Source organism: Falco punctatus, assembly GCF_963210335.1.
Source record: "Falco punctatus genome assembly, chromosome: 3".
NCBI lineage: Eukaryota > Metazoa > Chordata > Aves > Falconiformes > Falconidae > Falco > Falco punctatus.
Window position 1 is genome coordinate 99,354,120 of NC_137582.1, and position 24,988 is coordinate 99,379,107.

Genomic DNA, 24,988 nt, shown 5'->3' on the forward strand with positions numbered 1-24,988 from the left:
GCAAATCCATGCAGCTCTCTACCTTCTTTGCCGTAGCCTCAACCCTGACACCTTCAGGACCATTGCTAAACACTTCTCACTGTGCCACTGGTGGAACACTGAACCTCATAATCTGCATTTGTGCCTGCACCAGTGTGTTGCCATGACCAGCCAGATTTCTGCAGGCATTTGCATGCTCTTTTGGGCACACCTACCTACCCTGCTTCAAGTGTCGGTGCCACAGAGGCACAAAAGTTCTCTGAGAGACCTGGCCCCTACAGTGTGCCATTCCAGCAAACACACCAGCACATTTGTCTCACCCTGTCTTTTTTGTTTTCCTCAAGCAAAGCGGAGCAACAGTGCAGGAATAGAGAAAGGACACAAGAGTACCTGCCTGGAACAGCCAGCTCAAAGGCAATGACACGTGGTAAATAACCCTGAGCACTGAAAGACAGGGTTGTCCTCCTCTGTCATGCTAGAAATGTTATAAGCCACAACAGACACATGCAAATGGTTTGAGGACCCCAAAGAAGAATTTTGATAGCACCATATTTCATATCTTCTTTCGGTATCCTGTGGGCCGAGCTCCCTGATCTATGCCCACCTCTGCCTCCCCGCTCACCGGCACTCACTCCGAAACTTGCAGTCTCCGCTGCCATGGGTCTGTTGAAGTTTCTGGCTCCCATCTTCAGAGGCAGCTAGGTCACTCCAGCACACGTAAAACAGAGGGCTTCGTGCAACGTGCTTAATGCACGGTGCTTAGTGCTGGGATCCAAAGGATGGGCTGCTGAGGAAGACAAAAAACCCCCAGTTAGCTCGGTTCAGGTTCAGACTAAGAAGCAAGCTCACCTGGAGATGTCCCTGGTGTATTAATCAAGTGTCAGAGGCAAGGCTTCTGCCCACGCTGACCTCTGAGCTACTCCAGGTATTTCTAGATGAGCTGCAAGCACAGACTTATTCCCTCTAAGCTAGCCTGAAAAAAACAAAACCCGATTGCTTCTACCAACAGAATTTCAAAATGTGCAGAAGTAGCCCTAACACCTTTGAATATCACTGACCGGATTCCCTAATATATCACTTCAGTCAAAAACTCATCAGGATTCCCCTTCCGCATTTCTCTTTTTTTTTTTTTTTTTTTTTTTTTGAATGGGATGACACATGATGAACAATACCACACAGGTGTAGTAATGGTACTTAAATAATCCCATACACAGCAAAGATTCCTGTACACATTCATTTAAAGTTGGCTTGAGGCAAGTCAAATATACAAACAATTAAGAGATCTGTAGGCATGCCAAGAAATATTCACGCAGCATATAGGCCCAAGAGAAAATATAATGAAGATTAAGAATATTATTAACACATATATGGAGGTAATAGTATTTGATGGATTTCTGTATGAGTACCTCTGTGATCCTGGCAAAGCTCAGAAAAGGACTGGACTGACATTTTCCACATTTACCTACAGCTGTCAAATCTGTAGCACTGCAGTAGCACTAAGTATTTGAAATCTAAACGGCTGCTAAGCCATCTTCCTTTGTTTCGTTACACAGTAATTAGATCCACCTCATTCACTCGGTTTGTGACAAATGTTTGTTTCACTCGCATCTCAAGACAACTTCTATTGCCCTTTTCTTGATCAGCCACCCACCCCAATAAAAGGCTATTTTCCCCCCGAACCTTCAAAGTTTTGGGTTTTTTTTTTTCCGTCCGACTACAGTCCTTAGCACACAAAGCAGGTTGTATCAGAAGTGCAAAAGCTTCCATATTCTTTGCATTGCTATGAACAGCTGTATGGTTTTGTTCGTTTTAAGTACCCAGTCTTTTGATATCCTGGCCAGACCATTCTGTGCTCATGAGTTAACAAGACTAGAGGCAGGGAGAGACATAAGAAAGGCCACCCAATTAAAGGGAGAAAATGAAGATCAAAACAGGTTACTGTGCTGTCGTATGGTCAGGTAGAGAACTGTGCCTGGTGCAGTCACTGATAACAGGCTAGTTAGCACTGCACCTGGCACTTTGCTGTGACCTGCACCAGTCACCTGCCTCTGGCCTTATGGGAGCTGACTACCTTTTAAGTTAAAAAGGCTGACGATTAAAAATGCTAGTAACCCTGGAAATCCTCAAACAGCTTCACTGAAAACAAGAGGAAAAACATTGAAATTGTAAGTCCTGTGGGGAGGACTCTGTGTAATTTGGTAACAGACACAGGTTTTCTTCTTCTCCATTAAACCAGAATAAGCTGAGCACTGGAAGTCCATGCATGCTTAAGGGAAGGGAGACTGTCCCATGTTGCGTGTAAGCAAGAGGTTACCCGATGTCCAAATCCATCCTTGACCTGCTCAGATGCAAGCTGCTCCACACAGCACGTACTGCTCTCCTGATCGTGCATCCAGAAACCACAGCATCAGCAGAAGGTCAAAAGCAGGCCTCTGAAATGCAGAATGTCATCAGCACCCCAAAAGGGACACAGGGACCCATTGCTCTAGGGATTAATGCTGTGGGGTGAGCGTTCCCAAAATCAGCATTCCTGCTCCCTCACACACTGGGTGTGAAGTGAGAGCAGGCAACTCATTGTTAAGCAGAGACATAGGTCTTCATGATTAAGACAGTCTGCACTTCAGAGAGAGCTCGCACCTGAAAATTGCTGGGCAAAACAGGACACAAATCTTATTTTCAAAAATAAAAAACCCGCCATCAAACTTCAAAGGATTCTCCCTTAGGAGTATTAAAAGAAGGATTGCCTCTTCCTGCAAATTGAGGAGGCTGGCAAGGGTTTAGCAAACATAGCAAATAAAGCTCTTTTTAAAAACAGAAAACATACCACAGAAATTATTTATTGATATGTTCTGCTGCTTTTGACCAAAATTTCTGTGAGTTCAGCTGCCATCAGAACATTCAGTGAAGGAGAAGAGGGAGCCTAAAAGGTTAACAGGCCACCAGCTCCACTACACATTCCAGTTCCCAAAGAAGGCTGGCCAGTTTACCTTCTGGTGAACTTGGTATTTTTACACCACGAACTGGAAGGATTCCACCTTAAATAAGACATTAGGAAAATCCAAATAACTGGAAGGAGAGTACAGGTAAGATTTTGTTACTCAACACATCAAATAGTTTTACAACTGGTCTCTCAAAAACAAAGGAAAAAAACCCATCAAAATGCTGGATTTGGCTTCCACAATGCAAGGAACAGCTGGAACATTTCTGCATGACTTAGTTTAATGCAGCAAGATTGGAATTTTTAAGTTCCCAAGGAGAAAAAAAGAAAAGAACAGCAGAGTTGCTGTTCACTTTCTTCTATCTGTACCAGTTACCACCTGGATCCAACTATTTGCTGCCTAGGTTCCAACTATTCAAAAATCCACATAATTATTAGCATCAAACCAAAAGTCTGCAAAACATCCGTACTCCAGGAGTGACCTTTTGATGCGAAGAGACCATTCCTTGACTCCCCAAGTCCTACACCTCAGACTTGAAAAAACTGTTTCCCATAAGAAACCTCTTACCAGCCCCAAGCCCCACCAGCCTGGCAGTGAAGTGCAAGTAGGATATAAACAAACCCAGGGAAAAGGGAGAGATTTCTTAGGTGTTATTGTCGGTTCAGCAGGTTTCACTAATTTGCCTATTCTGGGAACATCCAGACCTCTTTTTCTCCTTCTCAGATACCTTCCTGAAACTTGGACCACAGCAAACTGGATTAGGGAGGACAGCTTGTGTGCCACTGGAGTTAGCAAGGCTGGACGTAGATCTCAGCCCACCAAGGGACCTGCACAATCACAAGGCAACGCTGGAGAATGACGCAGGAGTCACGCACCACATCAGCTGGAGCTTTCTATGGGGCCAAGAAGAGCAAGGGAACTGGACACTTATTTGCCCCAAATTTGCCTCCACATTCCATGTTTCTTCCTATGGAGTCCTCTGACACGCCGAGGCATGGGTAGGGACCCAGTGCATATTGCTGGGTACTATTCTTTCGGACACAAATCATACCACCACTCACAGCCAGGCACTGGCACTCGTTCCTAATCTTACAGGGCTGTTTCACCTAACAGCTCCCAACCTGACTCCCTGAAAACAGCAGGGGACAGCTGCTGAAACCCCATCAATCCAGACAAAGTCAACATGACTCGTGGATGCGGTCCAGCTCCGCCTGGAAGTGTCTAACAGTAAGTGTGGCTGAGGAAATATTATCGCAGCCTGGAGGCTTTCTCATGCATGGTGCTATTTTGGTGCACTATTTCTTGTTGCACGAGCATTCTGGGCATTTTGGAAACTCCAGATGCAGAAAACACTTAGTTCTAGTTCTTCAAAATGTTTTTACTGGTACAGGTTTCACCATCCTGATCTGGGTGTGAATGCTTGTGAGTGTTGCATGGTTATATACTGTGTGATCACTTGCTGTGACTCAGATCATACAATGTGCCCACCAAAAAGCATGGTAAAGAAAATAATAGTGTTTCTTGCCAGTCCAAACAAACAATTTTCCATTACTAGCAGAGCAAGACAGTACTAACCCCCAGAACTGCAGTCTTTTAGGACTTCATTTAGTAGTAGCAAGAAAAAAAACCTACACTGCTGTGAAGTGGCACAGAAGTACACGTAACAGTTTTGTCATCAACACAGAGCAGTGGCTATATGCAAGGAAATGTTCATTTGATCCATTTGCTAATGCAAAAATCAACTTGGGCTAAAACTATTTCATAATATGCATTCTCAAGCAATGACCCAATTTGAAGTGAGCTATTTGAGGCGATCACTGTGTTTTTCAGGCAAGACAGCCATTTGAGCAACCAACTATAGCTTCTCTGTCCACAGACTGCAGAGTTAGCACCAGGAAGAGGGCTGCGATGAAAATAAATTAACCTGTTTTATTTGATCCACTTTAATTATTTTTTTCTTAAAAAAACACACCACCACCTCCCAAAAAAAAACCCAAAAGCCAAGAAAAAACCCCCTCTGACTTAGCTAATGGGAAATCCTCAAGGATTTGGATAAAGAAGTCATGTATACCCACTTGCCCTAACCTTTGTTTGGCCTTCTGGTTAAGTGAAAGGGGCATATCAGTTAAGTCTCTGACGTCTTCTCTTCTCTCTGGGAAACTCAGTGAGTTAATAACTCATTTCAAACTATTATGATTTTCATGCATGGACACCCCCCCCCCCCCCCCCCCCCAACCTTGGCTTTCCTCAGACAGTACAGCTGGGTAAGTACAGAATTTCCTGGTACTATTTAGGCCTGGGTGGGGTGGGAAAAAGAAAGAAGGGGAAAAAAACCCCAACAGAAATAAATGAAGTTTATAAAGAAGGGGAAAAAAAGAACACAAACCTTGCCAGGAATTCAGGCAATCTTTCCTTCCTTGTTTCGCTTATGGAGATCACATAATCCAAATTAAACATGAATCCCCTTGCAAAATGCTGGTGGCTTTACCCACACTAGGGTAGCTAAGGTGCTGAGAAGCCACAAAGCTTATCTCCAGTCCTTCACATATTCATATAAGCAAGTAGCTTAAGTGATAGGTCTCATGTCTGCAGGATCAGCACTCCAGACAGAGTTCCTCAAGGAGGAGCTGACCTTTGTGTGTGCCTACAGCCCAAATCAGCTACATCCAAGTCCTCACTGCGGACCTTCTAGGCACCTCCACAGTACAAGTAGAAAATAGCAACTGCAGATGAGATCATATGATCACAGCAAAGCCACTGCCACCTTTCAGGGAGATCTCCCTCCCCGCAGCAAAGGAAGACGCAGGGGATTGCTAGCATCTTTCCCAGCCTGTCACACCGCCCAATGAATGGCATTAACCACTCATGGGACGACCCGCTCTGCTCGGTGCTGCCGTGGCTGAGGCTGTGCTCACAGCTGTGCCTGGCCTCTGGGTGGGAGGGCAGAATTCCAGCCCCCAGGAAAGGACCTTCTTATTGCCTGTTAAGTTGGTCTCCTGTCAGCCTGGAGCCATACCTTCAATTCAGATCCTCAATTTCATTGCATTAAATCACCTGCTTTTCACCTGAGCACCTCAAAAACAAGCAGCACGTGCTTTTCAAGCCCTAGAAAATCTACGTATCATACTACCTGTCCCCAGTTGCAAAAAACAAGCAGTGCACGAACAAATTAAGTCAACAGAGGGTGCATGGCAGAAGTCAAACCCGCTGAGTCCCATTCACAAAATGACCTGTCCTCCATCCTCTCACTTTGACTGTGGTTTCCCTAAGCTACAAGGTTTTTCCACCTAGGGTTTTCAAAATGCACAGGAACAGATTGAGGACCATGTCTACACACAATATACGTTTATGAATATTTGTTCTACATATTGATTTTACCAATATTAGTGACCCCCCTGACTTTCTTCCTGTGGCCAAGCAAGAGCAAATAATTTTTTAGGAGAAGTCTGAACTTAGGAAATACATCATGCAGATGTATGCAAGCCAGTACCTCCCACACACACCCAAATTTGGCAAGCAGAGCTCTCAGAACCAGCTTGCAGGAGATGGCCCTGCAGACATGAAAGCTTTTTAAAGTAATGCACAGGTACGAGGATGGTTTTCATGTCAAGAAAGTAATGGTAACTCCATTAAAAACCCTGTTTACTGCAGTGGTTCAGACTTGTGAATTCCGGAGAGACCCCTGGGATCCCACCCAGTACAAAACACAGCCCATGGGATTTCATTCAGCGATTCCTTCATTTAGCCCCTAACTTTTGACTAATCTCAAACTTGTCTTCTAGAGTTAAAATCAACTTAAATTCAGAGAGTTCAAGGCTCTATCAGCACTGCCTTGTGTAACACAGACCGGGGGGCAGGCCACTACAGCACGACTGTGCAACCATATTGCCAACAACCTGCTGCTCAGCCGCCTCCAAATCCCACAGGGCTTCTTGTCATGCAGTAGGAACTTTTCCATGAAAGAACTTGGGCAACCCACCTGTCAGTGACATTTCGTCAGGTTTGACAGGATGGGCATTGATGGATACAAGCCAGAGTGGGTGTATCTTAAGAAATGCCCTATCCTGAAGCCAGTCTAGTCATAGTGAGAGGATAAGTTTCTTCCCTACCACATCGTGAAGCTGATCCAAAATGAGTGTTCAGTTTGGATGTGAGATGCACTGAAGAATTACTTCAGACTTGGAACCACGCTCAAAAGGCAGCCCAGCCATAGCCCACATGCAAACAAAACCCACCACCTCTCCTTCTATCAAGTTCCCTTCATCTGGAGCACTCCCATCAAAAAGCAAAAGCATGAAATCCCTCCTCACTAAGGGCAGAATTTTGCAGGTTAAAGAAATGACTGGTATAACACTTTTAGGGGAAGGAGTGCAATGATGCAGTGCAGCCCTGTGAAAATCAGCCAGATAAACTCATCACCGATGTAAGCCATCACAGCATTTGACCCACTTACCCTAGTGAGTTTCTGCTTTGTACTTGACTCTGCAGCTGCCTTGCACCTCCCACTCCTTCTTCTTTACTGTCTTCATTTAAATTAAAAAAAAAAAAAATCAATCAAACCTCACTTCATCAGTAATAAATCAATCACTTGGATCACTCGACTATAAAACAATGACCTTGTGGCTGCAAAGGCAGAGTATGCATGAGCACGTGGATGACAGCAAGTGAAAGAGAGAAAGAAGTATTTTATATATGTATTTGCTATAGTTCACAGAGAGTCTTTTTTTTGTCTTTTTTTTTTTTCCCCCTCTGGCCACATCTGAGCTCTCCAGAAGGGCTGTACTAATAGAAATTCTCATTTCTTGCTTGCCAGTCACCCCCAAACAAATCAAAGCATTCCTATCCTCTTTCTGTGTTATTTTCTCAGTTTGTATGCTGTATGCATACCTTTTTTCCTAGAGTACAAATGTCAAAGGCAGACTAGAAATGTTGGGGCACACACAGTACATTCTTGTTTTCTCCTAAAGATCAGACCATATCACCAATTCCAAAAATAAATAATGATTAAAAAAAAAAAAAAGTACTCAACCTCCACCTACCCGCTTCCAAACCAAGATAAGGAAATATCTCAAACATTCCACAAAGCCCTGTATTACCTCCCATGGAAGCAGTAAGGCCTGAGAATCCACCCTGTTGCTTCCCTTGCTAGCGCTGCATGCCTACAGAGCTCCTGCGTTTGTTGGGAGCTTCTTGTTGTTGTTATTGTAAAAGCGAAGTGTTACACAAGACAGAGAGCTTGACAGCTTTCCCACAATCCTCAGCATGTGGGAATAGCAAGTAACAAAGTGTTAACACCTGCCAACTGGTGGTTAGGTGTAAATGTCTCTGTTAACAACAAACACTGCTGCTAGCAGTCATCAGAGCAAAGCAGCAAATCTGTTCCCTTCTCCAATGTGGAAAACACCAAACAATAACAAAAAAAGCACCTAATTGCTTGATTAAGATGTACCAGTGTTGGAAACTGCTGATCTAGAACATTGAATCTCTGACATTTGCTTCACTCTTGATTAAACAGAAATGTTTTAAACCAGCTATTGTGCAGGCAGCAGCCCAGAGCACTGTGTACCATCCAGGGAATTGTGACAGGGAAACTTTTCACAACGAAACAAAATCAGAACCACCTCCTCTCTGCTGTCTCATAAAAGCATCAGCTGCTGAGACCCTCTGGCTGTTACGAAGAAGGGATGGAAGAGCACTAAGGAAAGGTTAGGAGCCCTTCAGACTTGGAACTATGGTCAAAAGGCAGCCCAGCCATAGCCCACATGCAAGAAAACCCACCATCCCTCCTTCTATCGAGTTCCCTTCATCTGGAGCACTCCCATCAAAAAGCAAATGCATTCAATCCCTCCTCACCGAGGGCATGATTCCACAGGTTAAAGAAACGCTCGGTATAACACTGCTTCAGGGAAAGGGGTAAGGTAACTCTTTGGTTCCCTTTTCCCCATGTGGAACTTAGAAACCTTGTGAAAAAGTCCAGCTCCTGTGCTGAAAAATGCTGCTGAGCAGGGAGGTCAGGCAGGGCTGTTTCTTTAGGGACGGAAGGATCGTGTGCTTTTAAAAATCATGTTTTCGGTCAGTGATTTCCCAGGCAGCTTCATGAGCCGTGTGGCACCGGTGTATCACCGATCTGCATGTGACTAAAGTCTGAGACCTGAGGCGAGACACCTGTTTACTCCAGATTTGCCCTCAGTAGACAACTTGCTTGTTTTCTTTCCATTTCCCCATGACAAAAAGGCAAGGGAGCAGTGGCTCAACTCACTTGGCTCAAGTAAACTACAGATTGCTTAGTCAGAAGAAGGTAAACCATGGATTTACACTACCCACAAAAACCCACTACTGCCCAGATCTCCTTACTCCACACACAGAAACTCCAGTTCAGCTGGGAGCGACATTACTTCTGGTTTCCATCAGCCTGCATTTCTTCAGTAATTGCTATCAGGAAAATATCCCATTCTTCAGGGTTGGGGAGTATTTCACATTTATTTCTTTTCCTTGAACATACTGTCTGAAATACTTCAGACACCCATGATTGTACCTGATTAATCAGCAGTTGACTGGGACAACAGATAATTTTAACCTACATCAGTTCCCCACTCTGGGTCACGTGGGAGGAGGAGGGCGAGTGGAAGGCGTGGGTCACTTCTTCTGGTGGCACTACCAATATACGCCAGCGTTAATGATGCATAAAACAAAGACTTTCAATAGTAAGCACCTTGAAACAGAGGACACGTGTTCTCTTTATTTCCTGAAGCGTCAAGTATTTGGAAGTTCTACAAGTAGTAGATGGGTATTGGTAATAAATTGGCTTACAAAGACTGGCAGAGCATTGTTCCAACTCTAAACAACATCATTCACTAAATTGTTATGGTGAAGGCCCAAACAGCATTTGATTAAAGTTTCCTGCAAATGGTTCTATGCGTAGAAAATGGACAAACAATTGTTTAGTTGGCCAAAAGTGTCTTTCCCCACCACACATGGGTGAACTGGATAATAAACTTGCCTGCCAGCAGGAATATTGACCTATTTACTGAGCTAGATGTTTCCAAACAGCAGTTGGAGAGGGTTTTTTTTTTTTTTGCTATAGGATGTTTAGGATCACCTGCACTAGAATAGTATTAGAGGAAAATTTCCAAGTTTCATGTGAGTATTCAAGCCCCTCAGCAGCTGAATTTAGACTCTCAGTCACACGGTTTCTGTGACTCAGCCATTTCTTAGTCATCCTCTGCCTGTTATATCTCAGGAAAGTTACAGATACCCATAATTAGTAAGGCAATCCCCCTCCTTCTGTCTCCTTTCTGCCTGTTCTCTAGCTATCATGTCCTCTCACTCCCTCACTTACCACAGGTCATGTACTATTTCATTCTCATCCCCTAGATTTATTTCCTTACAGTCTCACCCATGTGATGCCCTTACAACACTCTCTGTATCTTACCCCACATGCAGAATGCTCCAGATCAGCTGCTGCACTTACACCCTGCTTCAGCCCTCCCTTTTCTGAGCCCAGCAGCCCTGCCCTGGTCCTTCTCTCTCTCTCACACATGTTTTTATCAACAGCTCCCCTCTGGGCTCTTGCAGGCCATATTCAAGACAGCGCCATTCTTGTACAGTTTGGAAGCATAACGTGAGACAACTTGGTTGCTTCTGTCTAAACCTATCCTGGATGAGTTTCTCTAATTTGTCCAAGTTGTTGAGCTGTAGAGCTGGCATTTGCGTGCTTCCCTCAAATCAATGTTACTGCCCAGCATGTTATTTCCACTCTTGAACACTATTCCCTCCATGCATCATTCCACCAGCATTCCCTCCTTTGCTGTATCAAACAGCTTTCTTGGTTTTGCCTTCCAACCCACTATCTTCTCTTTTTGCTGTTCAGACAACCAACTCCCACCATCCCTCTGCCAACGATAACTGCATTGATCACAAGCAGATATGGTTTTCCCTATACTCCATAACAGATTTTGCAGTTCGGCAGTTTTTTGTTATTCTCCATTTGGTAAAGAACAGAGATCTCTAAACTAGCAAAGCCAGAGGCACAACTGTCCTTGTTCAGCGTGAGACAGCATAGCTCCCGTTCACTAGGACAATCATCCAGGAGATGCTGGATTGAATAATCAACGTCTGATCTGCAGGAGGCAAAGGGGAATACTTCAGTATGCAGCGCTTAAATCTCAGATTTATGGTCCAGGTACTGGGAAGCCAAAACCAGGACAAGGAGAAGACTAAGATACACACACGCCCTTCTCACACTCAGCCCACTCTGAATACGAGGATGAGAGCCCCTTTCACACAAAACCCCACCCCTTTTAAAACTAATGGGTCATCCTTCCCTCAGGAAAAACATTTTGGTGGAAAATTTCCAACTGGTACTAATGTCTCACCTCCTTCAGTGCCTATTATAAACAGCCCATGCTGACAGCCGCTGTCCCCTTCCAAATTCTTCCTGACTTACCCTTTCTTTGGTGATAGAAGACACCAGCTTTGTTATTGGCTCATTCTCCCACTCCTTCCTCCCCACCACACATACATGTGTATTTTATCTAAGTATAACCCCGTCTTCTTCAGGACAAGACAGGACAGGACAGGAGATGACAGGACAGCCCGTTGCCCAGCAGCACCCGTACCCCTTGGCGGGTCTGTCACCGAAGCAGCAGTGCAGGCAGCTGGTGCACACCAGAGCCGTAAGTCCAGCTTAGATCCTATAGGTCTGAAATTTATCCATTGTATTTCTTTTTCAGACAACCATCTCCCAGGCAGCAGAAGAATCTTTCTCTAATTCTCAGACAGCTTGTAGTACCCTGAAACCACAATGCTAGAATACTCCCGAGCCAGAAGACCTAAGTTTAAATGCAGATTTGCATTGCAGTTAAAGCACGTGGTCTGGATTCCTCTGTTGCCTTTGACATGGCATTTCTGTAGTACCTTGGCAAGGGCACAAAGTAAGCTATCCAGTAGCAGTTGCCCCCCTCCTACAGATGCACAAAAGCCTGTAAAAGTGTTGCAACTAATTTGCATCATCACCTTTGGAAGTCTCCCCCTCTCCTGTGCCCCAGCACTCTTTCTGCAGCGCAGGGGTGAAGCTCAATCTACCGCAGAGTCTGGCTCCATCCATCAGTTTACCAGGTGATGAGGATTCTGACAAGCTCTGATTTGGCACAGGTGAGGTTATATGCTTTCCCTACTGACACACGCACATTCCAATGTTTCATTTTAACAGTATCAGGTTAACAAATCTTTCTTCTCTGACTATATTGAAACCTCGACTGAAAGCTACATCTGCACAGTATTTTCCTGTCGGGTCAATGGCAGCCAACAGAGGGGCGCATACTGTGGTTGTTTAGCTGGATGTTATTTAGCTGTGGGTGCCCCACCCCTGGCAGTGCTCAAGGCCAGGCTGGTTGAGGCTTGGGGCAACCTGGGCTCGTGGAAGATGTCCCTGCCCAGGGCAGGAGGGTTGGAACTCAATGGTCTTGAAGGTCCCTTCTAACCCAAACCATTCCATGGTTCTATAGTTCTTAGTAGTCTTTGAACAAAAGAGATGAGTTGTCCATTCTATTCCATACTAATCTTAACAGTTTCCACTACAGGCTCTTCTATATTACTTAAAACTGGTACTGATTATTTTTTTTAACTGAAGGGCAGCTGTGAAAGAAATAATTCTGTTGGTGATGGGATGGAGGACTCAAATGCACAAGTTAGAACAACATAAGGACAATGTAAGCACGTGAAAAATACTTCAACACTTACCTCCTAGTGAATTCAGGTGTGTTGGCCAGCTTGCTTTGTTTCTTGGAGGGTTTAAGGTGTCGGTGCTAGGCAAGGTTTGTTTCTATTCCTGTAGATCAAGGCTCCAGCATCACACTTTGATATCCAGTAACGCACGCCGCTTGCCTTTTATTCTTCACCAATGTCATGCAACCTTTTTGCTGTTGAAAATCAGATAATCACAGACTTAATAAAAAGGAAACTTTTGGGGTGGTTCTAAAAACCACTCAAGTGAAAGGTGCATAAATGCAGGATCTCTCCAGACTAGAGCAATCAAAGAATCTTGTCAATGCTTGTCAGGTCCTGAACGTTGGAGTCGTCCTGATTGCAAGCTCTGCAATCCAAGGAACAGACCTAGTGAGGGGCAAAGACAGAATCACATATCACCAGCTCTTTGGGCCATACAGTTAGCCAAAGGCCCTGCACCTAAGGCAGAGCTACATATGACATCTGTTTGATCAGCTCCTTTGTAAGCAAAGGACAGCATGGGGACAGTCACCTCTTATTTCTAGCTCCTTTGGCTTCTACTCTTCAGCACATAAGATGATGTCCATCTTACCCGAGGCTGCCTCAAGCATCAGTACAGACAGACTATGACTCCAGATCCCTTTCTGTCCCATTGTCCCACGTTTTAATTCCCTGCCTGTGAGAACACAGCCGTTTGCACACCAGAGCGATGGGAATTCTGGCAGTGAAGAAACGTCCCTGCTAACGAAGGGTCTTGGGGCTATTTACATCTTTGGGGGATGCGGATGCACTGCAGGGCGAGGCTGGGCCTCATTTCGAGAGAAGGCTCCAGCCCACACCAGTGCCAAGAGGCTGACTAATGCAATTATTTCTTTGCGAAGCAGCATTTTTCAAAGTGCTGATTCTTATTAAGGAAAAGGAACGGATTTGGAGCTCATATTTTGATCTGGTGCCCAGGATTATTTGGAAATTCTTTTTCCTGGAACGAGACTTTTTATTCCAAATTTCTCCATGGTGGGGAGAGAGGGTTTCCTGGGCAGAATTAGGATAATGATTACAGCCTGTATACAATCAGCTCTAACCACTGTGGAACTCCAAAAATGAGTGTTATTGCTCAGTGGCTTCGTTGAAAACAGAAGTATTATTTAACCAGAAGGATGGCAACACATGGAAATAGCTCATTATCATATTTTCTCCCTATTTGAAATGTCACATTGAGTATGTATCTTTCACGTCCACTACACTTTAACTAATTTGGACTGTGTTTAAATATATTACACAGCATGCTTTATTACAAAATTCTGACGCATTCTCATCGATGAAACAGGCTTTCTTTCAAACACATGTAAACAGAAGTAGGAGTTACCCTGCCTAAATATTGTTTTAAATACAATAAGAGCAGCACATCATCTCTGTGTCAGCCCGTGTTTTTCTGCAGTATGGAACACATATAGCAAAAACAACATTACATCCAAAGCTTGCTGTTTATTGAAGGACAATGACGTTAACATTATTATTCTAGGTCTAAATCTTAACTACTTACCTTATTTACATAATTGCAAGACAAACATATATTTTACTCAATGGCTGAATAAGATTCCAGCAGCGTGATTGCCTAGGAATTAAAAAGTAGAATTGCAGGGTGTATGCGGGAGATGAAAATGGCTTGTTTTAACACAGCTGGTGCAGCTTATCTTCTGTGCACTTTCAAACACAGGTCTTACAAAGGACGGTTGTCCTCCTCCACCCAGCTCTCCAGCAAAGTGGAGGATTTATTTCATTTGCAGACCTTCCTCTAGAATTGCAGTCACTCCAAAAGTTACTCCAGATTGATAAGCAATGGAGGGAATCAAAGCAGTTTTTAAAACCATGTAAAAATAAGAGCATTCACTTAAATTTTTTTGGGGTTTGATTTGTTTTGTTGGACTGAAATCTTATATTGTACGGAACCCTATGTTGAATGGGATTAGGGATTTTGTAGAATGTATGCCAAATATCTGACTGATAAAATGTCATCTCTCTACTACTGTCTCTGTTGAGGCACTCTTGAATTAGCGACTGGACTACTGTAAAACCATCTTAGTCTGAACCATCCTAGGTTCAGCAGACATCTAATGACATCTCACCCACTGCTCCTCAGGGCAGTTCTATCCCACTCTGTCATACCAGTCACACTAGATGCCACCAAGCACTGACGATGCTTGTGCCAGGCAGGAATCTCCTTCCTCGCTACTCATGTTCAGGAAGGTTCAGGGACCATCCGGAGCCAAGGCTGGTGAAGGAGACCTGCTTCATTCACTTGGAGCCAACTGACTGGCATACCTAACGCAACCAGCCTCTGCATGACATTACAAACCCAACAACTTGCTCTAAAACGTGTTCCAGGGACAGCTCCTTGGACCCTTGCTTCCTCACCCATCCTCCTAAAAGAGCAGTAATCAAAGCTTTATTCTCCAAATCATGCACTTTAAAATATTCCTCCCCCCCGCCCCCCCCTCCAGTAGATGGCCTTTTTCCAAATAATTCCTGAGATTAAAGTTCTTATCATGGGGAAGGTAACTGTTCTGAAACAAATTCCCAGATGGGGCCACGTGGAACAGTACTCCTGGAATACACGTGTTGTTCCTTAGATAAAGGGAAGCTGTTAAACTGCTGAGCACTGTGTGATGCTGCCACGAAGGAACAGCACAGATCTGCTCTGTGCTATTAGATACTCTACTACTACTACTTCTTCTGTCCTGAGTGTTCTTTTTGCACCCCACGTAATCCTTTCATCAGGAAACATTTACACTAAGAAGAATAATGTTTCCCAGCACTTGAACAACAACAAAAAAGTTGCATTTCAATACAACACATGTCTATCTTCAAAAATCCGGATTAGTTTTATATTTAATTCATTCAGTGAATTGTAATAAATTAATAAACATAAGCTGGAGAAGAATAAAAAAAAGGAACTGCATTGCTGGAGCCAAAAACAGTAAGTGTAACTCGCTTTTTCCCTGCTTCTTCGCTCCCTCGGACCCAAGCATTGCTGTTGCAATCTTTTTTTCATTTATGTGTTTTGTTTTATTTGATTTCTGCATTAAAGAAACCCACCAGTGTAATATAAAAAGATACTATAATCGCTACATCTAATTACAAAGAAGAGCTGAGTATCTAATACAAAAACGTGTAATAAAAAAAGAATAATTAACAATCAGATCGAAAGCCACCAAAACTTCACATCTGCTCCTCTGGGGAACAGAATGCTGTGCCACGTGAGAATACTGGAAAAGGTGCTGGATAATCTCATCTAGAATCCCTCTCCTGTGAAAGGCTGGACCAGATGACCTTTCAAGGTCCCTTCCAGCCTGGGCTGTCCTGTGATTCTGCGAGAGGGGAAGGTCTCCTCTGACAGATGGCTCTCAGCTTAACCTCAGCTTTTCCTCCTTGGTTTCTCTGTAATTTCACGAGTTTGCTCTTACTGTTTGTTTTCCCCTGATTCCCCAGAGTAACAGATGTGAAATTTTATCCTTTTGGCTGCAGTGGGCAGGATCTTGTGTTCTTTACACATTTAGATTTCCCATCAAAATCATCAGGAATGTATTAAAACAAGCAGGCCAGTTTCCATCTCTTGGCACAAGTCAATGAAGCATTTAGATGTACATGGAGCGCAAGGCTGAGTGTACAACTGGCAGCTTCCAGAGAGGATCAGATCATTTAAAAGAGTTTCTGAAGGATTAGTATTTCTCTACCTGGCCACAACCATCCCCACTAAGAGCAACAGTAAAAATGCACAGAGCCTTACCGTCCACAGTTTCACTTGCACTAAAAAACAATTTGGGTTTGTTTCGTAGACCTTCAAAAATCCAAAGACCACCTTGTATTAAAGGCCGTTCATTAGTGTTGTCCATATGCAAGTGGATGGGAGTCTAATGTGCCAAATTCCAGCCTGAAAAATCATTTAACCGTAAATCCTCTCAGTAGACAGAGGCGTGAGTGGCTTTGCAGGATTTGAAGGCAGAGGGACGAAATGGAAGAAGAGCCATGGGAATGAACTTTCAGTGGTTCTCAACACCATCAACCTGGAGCGTCAACCGTACTGACTGAGCACAAGACACTTTGCAGAAAGGAAAAAGAAAAAAAAAAAAAAAAGAAGAAGATACTTTTCTTTGCATCTGATGTGTAGGACTTCACGTACACCTGTTTCCTTGTGACTTGGCAGTGCAGCAACAGCTTTTAGGGAAGATACCAACAGAAGATTCGTCAGCAACCATATTGACATCTGAAGAAGCATATGCTTACAGGCAGTATTTTGCCTGTTCCCTTTAGCCTGATATTTAAACCCACAAGGTATAGATATACCTTGGATAATGCCATTTTCCCCATACACAGATTTGTGTGTTTTCTGTGCATTTAAGATAATTTCAGTACTGGGTAGACATTTACTAAAATCCAGATTGATGCTATAATTATGAGACAGACAAACAGAAACATGCCAGACAGCATTGGTTGTTTTTGTTATCTTATTTCTATTTAGCTTTTTATATAAATTTTAAATAAGTTTTGGGATTTTTCTAGCAGAGGACAAAAGGCATGAGACAAATCATACTTATTACAGAAGCATTCTCTATAGATCAGTTCCCACTAATTCAACTTTCTGTTCACAGACCCTGTTCATTTTTCCACGTTGATTTGGCAAAAGCAGTCTAAAGAGTTTTAACAACAAGAGAATTACAAATATGCTGAGGAAGGGAGAAGCTTTTAGACACAATATGTTTTTTTCAGAGGAAAGTCAGTTACAATCAATTGGCTACAATGGTGATGCAAACATTCAAATCCTCCTGCAATTTCAAAATAAATTGATTTAACAAAGGTTTAGGGAAGTTAAGTATGTCATTTAGGATAGATCCTAGTCCAAGCGAGTTCTGGCTACATACACCAGGCAATGATTTCCTCCAATATTTGCAACGGTGTTCATTTCTTTACTGTAGTATTCCCATTCTGCATGCAACTTCCCTTGATTTTATCATTACTGTGATTAATTATCCTAAATCTAAAACAGTACTGGAAACAGAATTTAACTTAGACAAATCAGGATTAATTTGCAAGAGATTCAGTGCAACATAATCTCTGCTGAAATGTTTACAAGCTGCCTGTAGAGGAGAACTAAAAGCCAAGAGGGATCTCTGGAAGATGCCTGTGGAAAAAACAAGTTTACCTAACTACACATGCCATGCCATGCCATGCCATGCCATGCTCGTGCTCTTCTGCTTCCAGGGTCTTCAGTCTTGCCAAGTATGTGATTTCAGTTCTATACACTGCACCATTGATTCAAAAGAAGAAAAAGGGGATCCAACTGCTACTACGTGGTAGGTGTGCAAAATCAAATTGCTACCAGCAGCCTGATGCAAAATCCTGCTTTAGTCCAAGAAATCTTTATCCTTTGTTTCAGTGGGCTTTATTGCTTAGATTTGTTTGCTTTTAGGGTTTTACCTCCAGTGCCCTAATATCTTCATGCTCCACCTGTGTCGCTGAGACAACATGAGTCTCCCCATGACTTCTAACTGACTGACGTACTGGAGCAAAACCTAATCCAAAGAAGAGATACAGACTGACCGTCAATTCAGTCAGCAGGCACAATCCCCACAGTATAACCTTCAGAAGCAGAAATCCTACCTGCTACCAAATGTAATGAAACACCTCGCTGTTTCTAGAAATATTAGAAAAAAAACACTTTTCCTGCCTCCTCTTTGCCAGAGAGTACAAGAAGTAAAAAGTCTGTCAAAGACTAACACGTTATTACCTTGACAGGACAAGGTGCTTTTAGGCTCTGAGTAAGAGATTGAGCTATTAAAGTAAAATCCTTGGCAAATATATATAATTCTTTCTAGGTGGCTCTAGAAAATTCATGGCAAATCAAGGCTGGGATGATGGGCTCTTGCTTTAGAGGGAAGCTACCCATCAACGTGGAGAGCATTCCAGGAATTCTGGTGTTTGCTGGGTTCACAAAATAGAGACAATACCACCAGGCACAAAAACTTACCTAATATTACTAAAAGCTTTAAAAGCATAAAAATATGAACGTATTCTCTTACAGAAAGAACACACTGCTCTGGGCACACTGGATAGTACTTAAACCCAGCAGTGTATGCACATTTTTACAAATATAGTGTGGTCTTGCTTCCCAAGTTTGGGGATTATTTTTTCTTTTTCTTTTTTTTTTTTTGTTTGGTTGGGGTTGGTTTTTTTTTGTTTGGTTGGTTTGTTGGTTTGTTGTGGTTTTTTTTTTTGTTTTGTTTTTTTTTTTTTTTTTTTTAACACCAACACAAAACTGAAGTGTTCTGAGAACGAGGAGGACATGGGAAGGTTATTTTTCAGTAGAATTAATAACCTATTTATAAGTTGGATTGGTTTGTTGCTTATGGTTCCTAGACCAGCAAGAAACTGCTGATGCTTTAGCAGGCTACATGTGTAAAAGGGCTACTTGCTTCTATAGAGGCTCAGCCTGTTTACTTGCAGACACAGACTGGGCATCCAGTTACAGACTCCATTTGGCATCTAAAAGCTAAAAGAGACTACCAAATATAAACTACATAGTACAATAAAATACATATAAAAATGTATGATGTACACATCTAGGGTTAGAAAGAATGGAAAAGGAGAGGAGGGCTAGACTGGGAGAACGCAGAATGTGTCCAAGGTGGGTAGATATGATCTAGGTTACTCTTCATCTTACAGATGAATCAGAACATTTCTCAGTAGAGGAAGATGACAAACATTGACCTTGATGAGAGAGAGCACATGAAGTTCAAAAAACACATGGGCCTTAGAGACTCATTTACTGATTTAATGCAGCATTTTGAATTTGCTGGATTTGTTTGAAAACAGAGATGCTGGAAGCCATTAAAGAAGAATTCTCTGAAAACCAATGTATGAAGCAACTTGAGATGTTGTTCACTGATGACAGCATATGAGCAACACAGACTTCCACCCAAATAATATGTTCTGGTTTTACACCATTAGTCTGGATGGAATGGGGAGGTGGTTAAAAGCTGAACGCTAATGACCCCAGTAATCTGTAGGCAGAAAGATCATAATTCTGATGAACTCTGGGAAATTATAAAGAAAGTGGCTATTATATTATGGCATCCTAGAGATCACAGGGAATTTGGGGCTAAACAGTGAGGAAAATGGAAGGAGCAAAGAAAGAAGTGAAAGTCTGAACCAATAAGAAGACAGAATTTGGTGCCTAAAGGCATCTGATTTCCCAGTATCTCAGGAAAGCAATAAGGTTGCAAGCAAATCCTATTGAAACCTTGATTATTGCTTTTGCCACTGAGCTCATGTCCCAGTAGGGCTTTCCGCTTGAATCAGACTCTAGTGTGAGACATTTTAATTGTGATTGCTGGGCCAGCAGGAAATGGTGAGCCTAATGGGCTGGTAATATTTAAGTCAAGTCTTCGAAGAGAGAGAACAGTGTGCAACACCAAAGAGGAAAAGAAGTGCCAAAGTAATGAGTTACCTGGGGTCAAAGAGGAAGGAATTTGCTGGTAGAAGTAGGGGTAAACATGCCTTGAAGGAAAGGTGGCTGGCTTCCTGCTTTTGGGTTGTTGTGTTTCTTTAAATACATATCCCCAATCTATTGGTGGTGGTGTGGCTGAGCTATCTCAGTTTAAGTGCAAAGTGATTTTTATTTGGCTTCATTTTAGTTTCCTTATAGAAGCATATATCTAGCAGAATCCACAGTCAACTTTACCTTAAGCAGAGAACAGTGCAGAAATTACTGATCCATAGAATCACTGAGGTGTGAAGGGACCCCTGGAGATTGTGTAATACAACATCTCTGCTCAAAGCAGGAGCAACCAGAGCAGGTTGGTCCAGTAAGGTTTTGAGTAACTCCAAGGATGGAGGCTCCTCAACCTCTCTGGGCAACTTGTTCCAGCGTTTGGCCACCTGTAGAGTAAAAAAAGTTTTCTTTTATGTTTAAGTGTAATTTCCTGTGCTTCAGTTTGTGCCTATTACCTCTTGTATACCCATTGAAAAGACCTGCCCTGTGTCCTCTCTTGTCTAGGGTGAACAGTCCCAGCTCTCTCAGCCTCTCCTCATATGTTAGATGCTCCAATACTTCAGTCATATTCATGGCCTTTTGCTGGAACCACTCCAGCATGTCCATGTCTCACTGGGGAGCCCAGAACTGGACCCAGAACTCCAGGTGACTGTCACCAAGACTAAGCAGAGGTGAAGAATCATTTCTTTTGACCTACTGATGATGCTGTACCTAATGCAGCCCAGGAGGCTGTTGACCTCCTTTTCTGCAAGGGCTGGCTTTTGGTGAACTTGTCCTGGTCAACTAACTCTCTTCAAAGCTGTTTTCCAACTGATTGACTTTCAGCTTATCCTGGTGCATGGGGCTGCTCCTCCCCAGGGGCAAGAATTGGCATTTCCCTTTGTTGAACTTTATGAGGTTCTTTTTGGCCCATTTGCCCAGCCTGCTGAGGTCCCTCTGAATGGCAGCACACCCATCTGGACTACCAACCACTTCTCCCAAATTTGTATCATTTGCAGTCTTGCTGAGGATGTCCTTTGTCATATCAATGAGGTCGTTAATGAGGACATTAAACAGCGTTGGCCCCAGTATCTCCCCCTAGGGTACACCACTACCGACTGGCCTTCATAGTCCAGCAGCTCAGCCAGTTTTCAGTCCACCTCACTCTACATATCTAACCTGTACTTACTGAGTTTGTGAGGATGCTATGGGAGACACTGTCAAAAGACTTACTGAAGAAAAGGTAAACAACATTTTGCTCTTTTCACATCTACTGAACCAATCATCTCAGTGTAGAAGGCCATCAGGTTGCTTAAGCATGACCTCCCCTTTATAAAGCCGTGCTGATTACTCCCCACCATCTTGCTGTCCTTCATACGTTTGGAAATGGTATCCAGGGTTATTTGCTTCACCACTTTCTCATGGACTGAGATGAGGCTGACCAGCCTGTAGTTCCCTGGATCCTCCTTGTCCTTATTTATGATACCAGTGAGATTTGCTTTCTTTCAGTCTTCAAGACCCCCCCCAGGCTCTATAATCTTTCACACATTATTAGGGTGACCTCACAGTGGCACTGGCCAGCTCCCTCAGCACTCATGGCTGCATCCCATCAGGCCCCATGGACTTGTGTACGACCAGTTGAAGTGTTCCCAAAGGTGACCCTCCTTCACAAAGGGTAAGTTACTCTTGCTCCAGTCTTTCCTACTGGTTTCAGAGACCAGGGATTTCTTGAGGCAAATCTTAACAGTAAAGAACGAAGCAAAGGCATTCAGTACCTCTGCCTTTTGCCATGTCCTTTACCATTGTGTCCCCTGCTCCATTCAGCAGCAGGCCCATGTTATCCCTAGTCTTTCTTGTGCACCTGATATACATGTAGAAGCTCTTCTAATTGCCCTTCATATCCTTTACCAGATTCAATAGGTGGTATTTGGTTTTCCTAACCCCATCTCTGCATGTTTGGATGGTGTATCTATATTCTTCCTGGGTCACCTGTACCTGCCTCCACCTCTTATACTCTTCCTTTTTACGTCTGAGTCAGAAGATCCTTGTTCATCCATACCAACCTCCTGGCACCTTTGTTTGATTTCTTGCACATTTGGATGGACCAGTCTTAAGCCTCCAGAGGTGATCCTTGACAATCAACCAGCTCTCTTGGACACTTCTCATCAATGCACTCCAGAAACCTCCTGGATTGCTTTTGCCTTGCTGTGTTGTCCTTCCAGCAGATACCAGAGTGACTGAAGTCCCTCATGAGGACCAGGGCTCACAAACGTGGTGATTCTTCCAGCTGTATGAAGAAGGTCTCACCTACTACTTCCTGATCAGGCAAGGCAGTAACAGACACCCACCACAATGTCACCCACATTGTTCTGTCTCCAGTCCTGATCCACAAGTTCTCAGCTGGCTTTGTCCATCCTTGGGCATAGCTCCATGTGCTCTTGCTGCTATCCCACATGTAAAAGATAACTCCCCTCCTTGCTGTCCAGACCTGTGCTTACAAAAGGGCCTGTATCCAGCCATGCCAGGGCTCCAGTTGTAAGACTTATCCCACCATATCTCTGTGATCCCAAAGGAGACCATTGACCTCTAGCTGCATGCAGACTTGTAATTCTCCCTGTTTGCTCCCCCGGGAGTGTGTGTTGGTGTAGAGCTATTTCAGACAGGGACCCGGTTGTACCGAATTTCAAAATAAGGCACCAGTGCTTCCCACTCATGCTGTCCTGCAGGCACTCCCTTAGTGTGCATACACTTGGGGTGAGATTCCTTGGGTTCTATTTTGTTGGGTTTAACAGGTCTCTCTTGTCCACATCACCTTGCACCCTTTTCTTACCAGCCTGGATGGTTGGTTCCATCCAGGTTTTCTCACTTGTTTGTGGGTCATCCCGTCCCTCCCCAGTCATTCTAGCTTACTGGTCTCCCCACCAGGTTGGCCAGCCTGTTGGCAAGGATGCTGTAGGTGGATCCTGCTTTTTTGTAGCAGTCCTTGATGCTCAAAGATGGTCCCATTGAATTTTTTTTTCAGTCTCTAATTACCATTCCTTCTCCAGAACAGCAAATAAGAGAGAACTATTGCGGAAGATCAGCAAAGGAAGACACAGCCTATCACATTTGCAGAGAAGACAATGAGGGGAGCAGAGTGACCGCGTGGTGTCAACAGTCCAACCTGGTTACATCAAAATATCTCACAGGGTTTCTCCATTATGGACCATTCTGTCTTAAATATATCTTTCCCACTGACTCTGGCAAAGACTCGCCCCCCAAAAGACACATTTCAACTAAATTTTTAAGAATTATTCATCTTTTTCAGGATTGTTTACCAGAGTTGCTCACAAACTGCTACAAAACTGCTGTACTGGATTTGTACAGCAGCAGCATAAGAGGAGCTAGCATCATCTACTACAACTGCAAAGAGACCTTTTTCCATGTTAACTATCCTGGCTCATGAGAAGGAAATGCAGTACCTGTCAGAAGCTAGGCAGAAATCACCACCAACATACTGAAGAAATTAATTGTAATTTTTAGAAAAAAAATCACATTTTCCAGGAGCAATCGTAATAGCACACAGAAGCTGAGATGCACATTTATAGCCCTCCTTTTCCTCTCTCATTACAGTGTACACCCTCCTGCCTGTGAACAAAGATCTCTGCAAGGTAAGAGTCACAACAGGTGGTAAACACTTCAACATTTAAGCGCTTGTTTAGATGGTAAATGGAACCAATCCAATTAAATCAGTTGTAAATCACACCCTTAGCATTTCAGCAGTAGTTAGTATGAGACACAGATTTCAGAGCCATTTCAGTATAGCTTAATGTGATTTCTTTTATCAGCTTAAATTACAGCAAAACCAGGGTCTACAAATAGACCTTAATCAAAATATTATGAATGAGAATGCAGTTATTTCCTTTGGTTCTAGTTACCACGTAGACTAATCCTAAGACTTTATAAACATATGCATATGCACATAGAACACTTACTGGTTCACTGGGAAGACAGATCACAAATTACTCAGTGCTGCCAATTAGTGAACAAGCAGGAAAAAATATATCTGTAAATACAAGTAAAGCAGGATGCTTCACAAAATGTATGCCATTTCTTTTATTTGATAAATGTCATCACTCATACTGTATAGCGTCTTACCAAAAGAACTAGTGAACATCCTGTAATACTAGCTATTGGAAAATATATAAGAATATATGACACACAAGAAAGAAATTCTCATTACAGCACTTTTCTAAATATTTAGCAAAGATTCTCAGAAAAGAGCTGTGTCAGCTTGAGGTACATACCAGCAAATGGCAAATGAGGGAGGTTTTATGCTGATGTATTGACATGATGGCTCAGGAGTACTGCAAACAAGTTTCTGCAGGACCCCTTAAAAGAAATCAGTGCTGCTATATACACAATCCCCCGTTAAGTTTTCTGCCAGCATTTCTGTGGTCATGGTAAACCAATGCAAATCTGCAAGAGCAAGCAAATCTGTAACTCTGCATATTCTGCAGAAAGTTTGCAAATCACTTCCTGTGAGGATTCAACAAAAAATCTTGACCCGCTAAGCTCATTCAGTCAGGGAAGAAAAACTATGCCACGTGACCGATAATAAACAGGCAGCACAGCCTGAATTGCCAATATTGAACACCTCCACAAACCACAAAGTCATTTACAACACGTCATTCAGCTGCAAAGACTTTTGAGGCAACTGCAGCCAACTGGGAGATGTTGCATAAAGAGTCATGTAGGCAAGATTCAAACAAGCAATCGATTCAGCTTTAATACATACGTAGCTAATGAAGCATCTAGATTACTTTCACTCTCGTGT

At 43.2% G+C, this 24,988-nt stretch overlaps 1 long non-coding RNA gene across 2 annotated transcripts in view; it reads right to left on the minus strand.

The window, feature by feature from the left end:
* LOC308060149 overlaps nucleotides 1-24,988 on the minus strand; it is a 181,262-nt gene that overhangs the window by 42,748 nt on the left and 113,526 nt on the right. For both annotated transcript variants that reach the window (XR_013926620.1, XR_013926621.1), the window contains exon 2: nucleotides 1-12,838. This exon is cut by the window's left edge. This is a non-coding gene — a long non-coding RNA (uncharacterized lncRNA). The remainder of the gene's footprint in view (nucleotides 12,839-24,988) is intronic.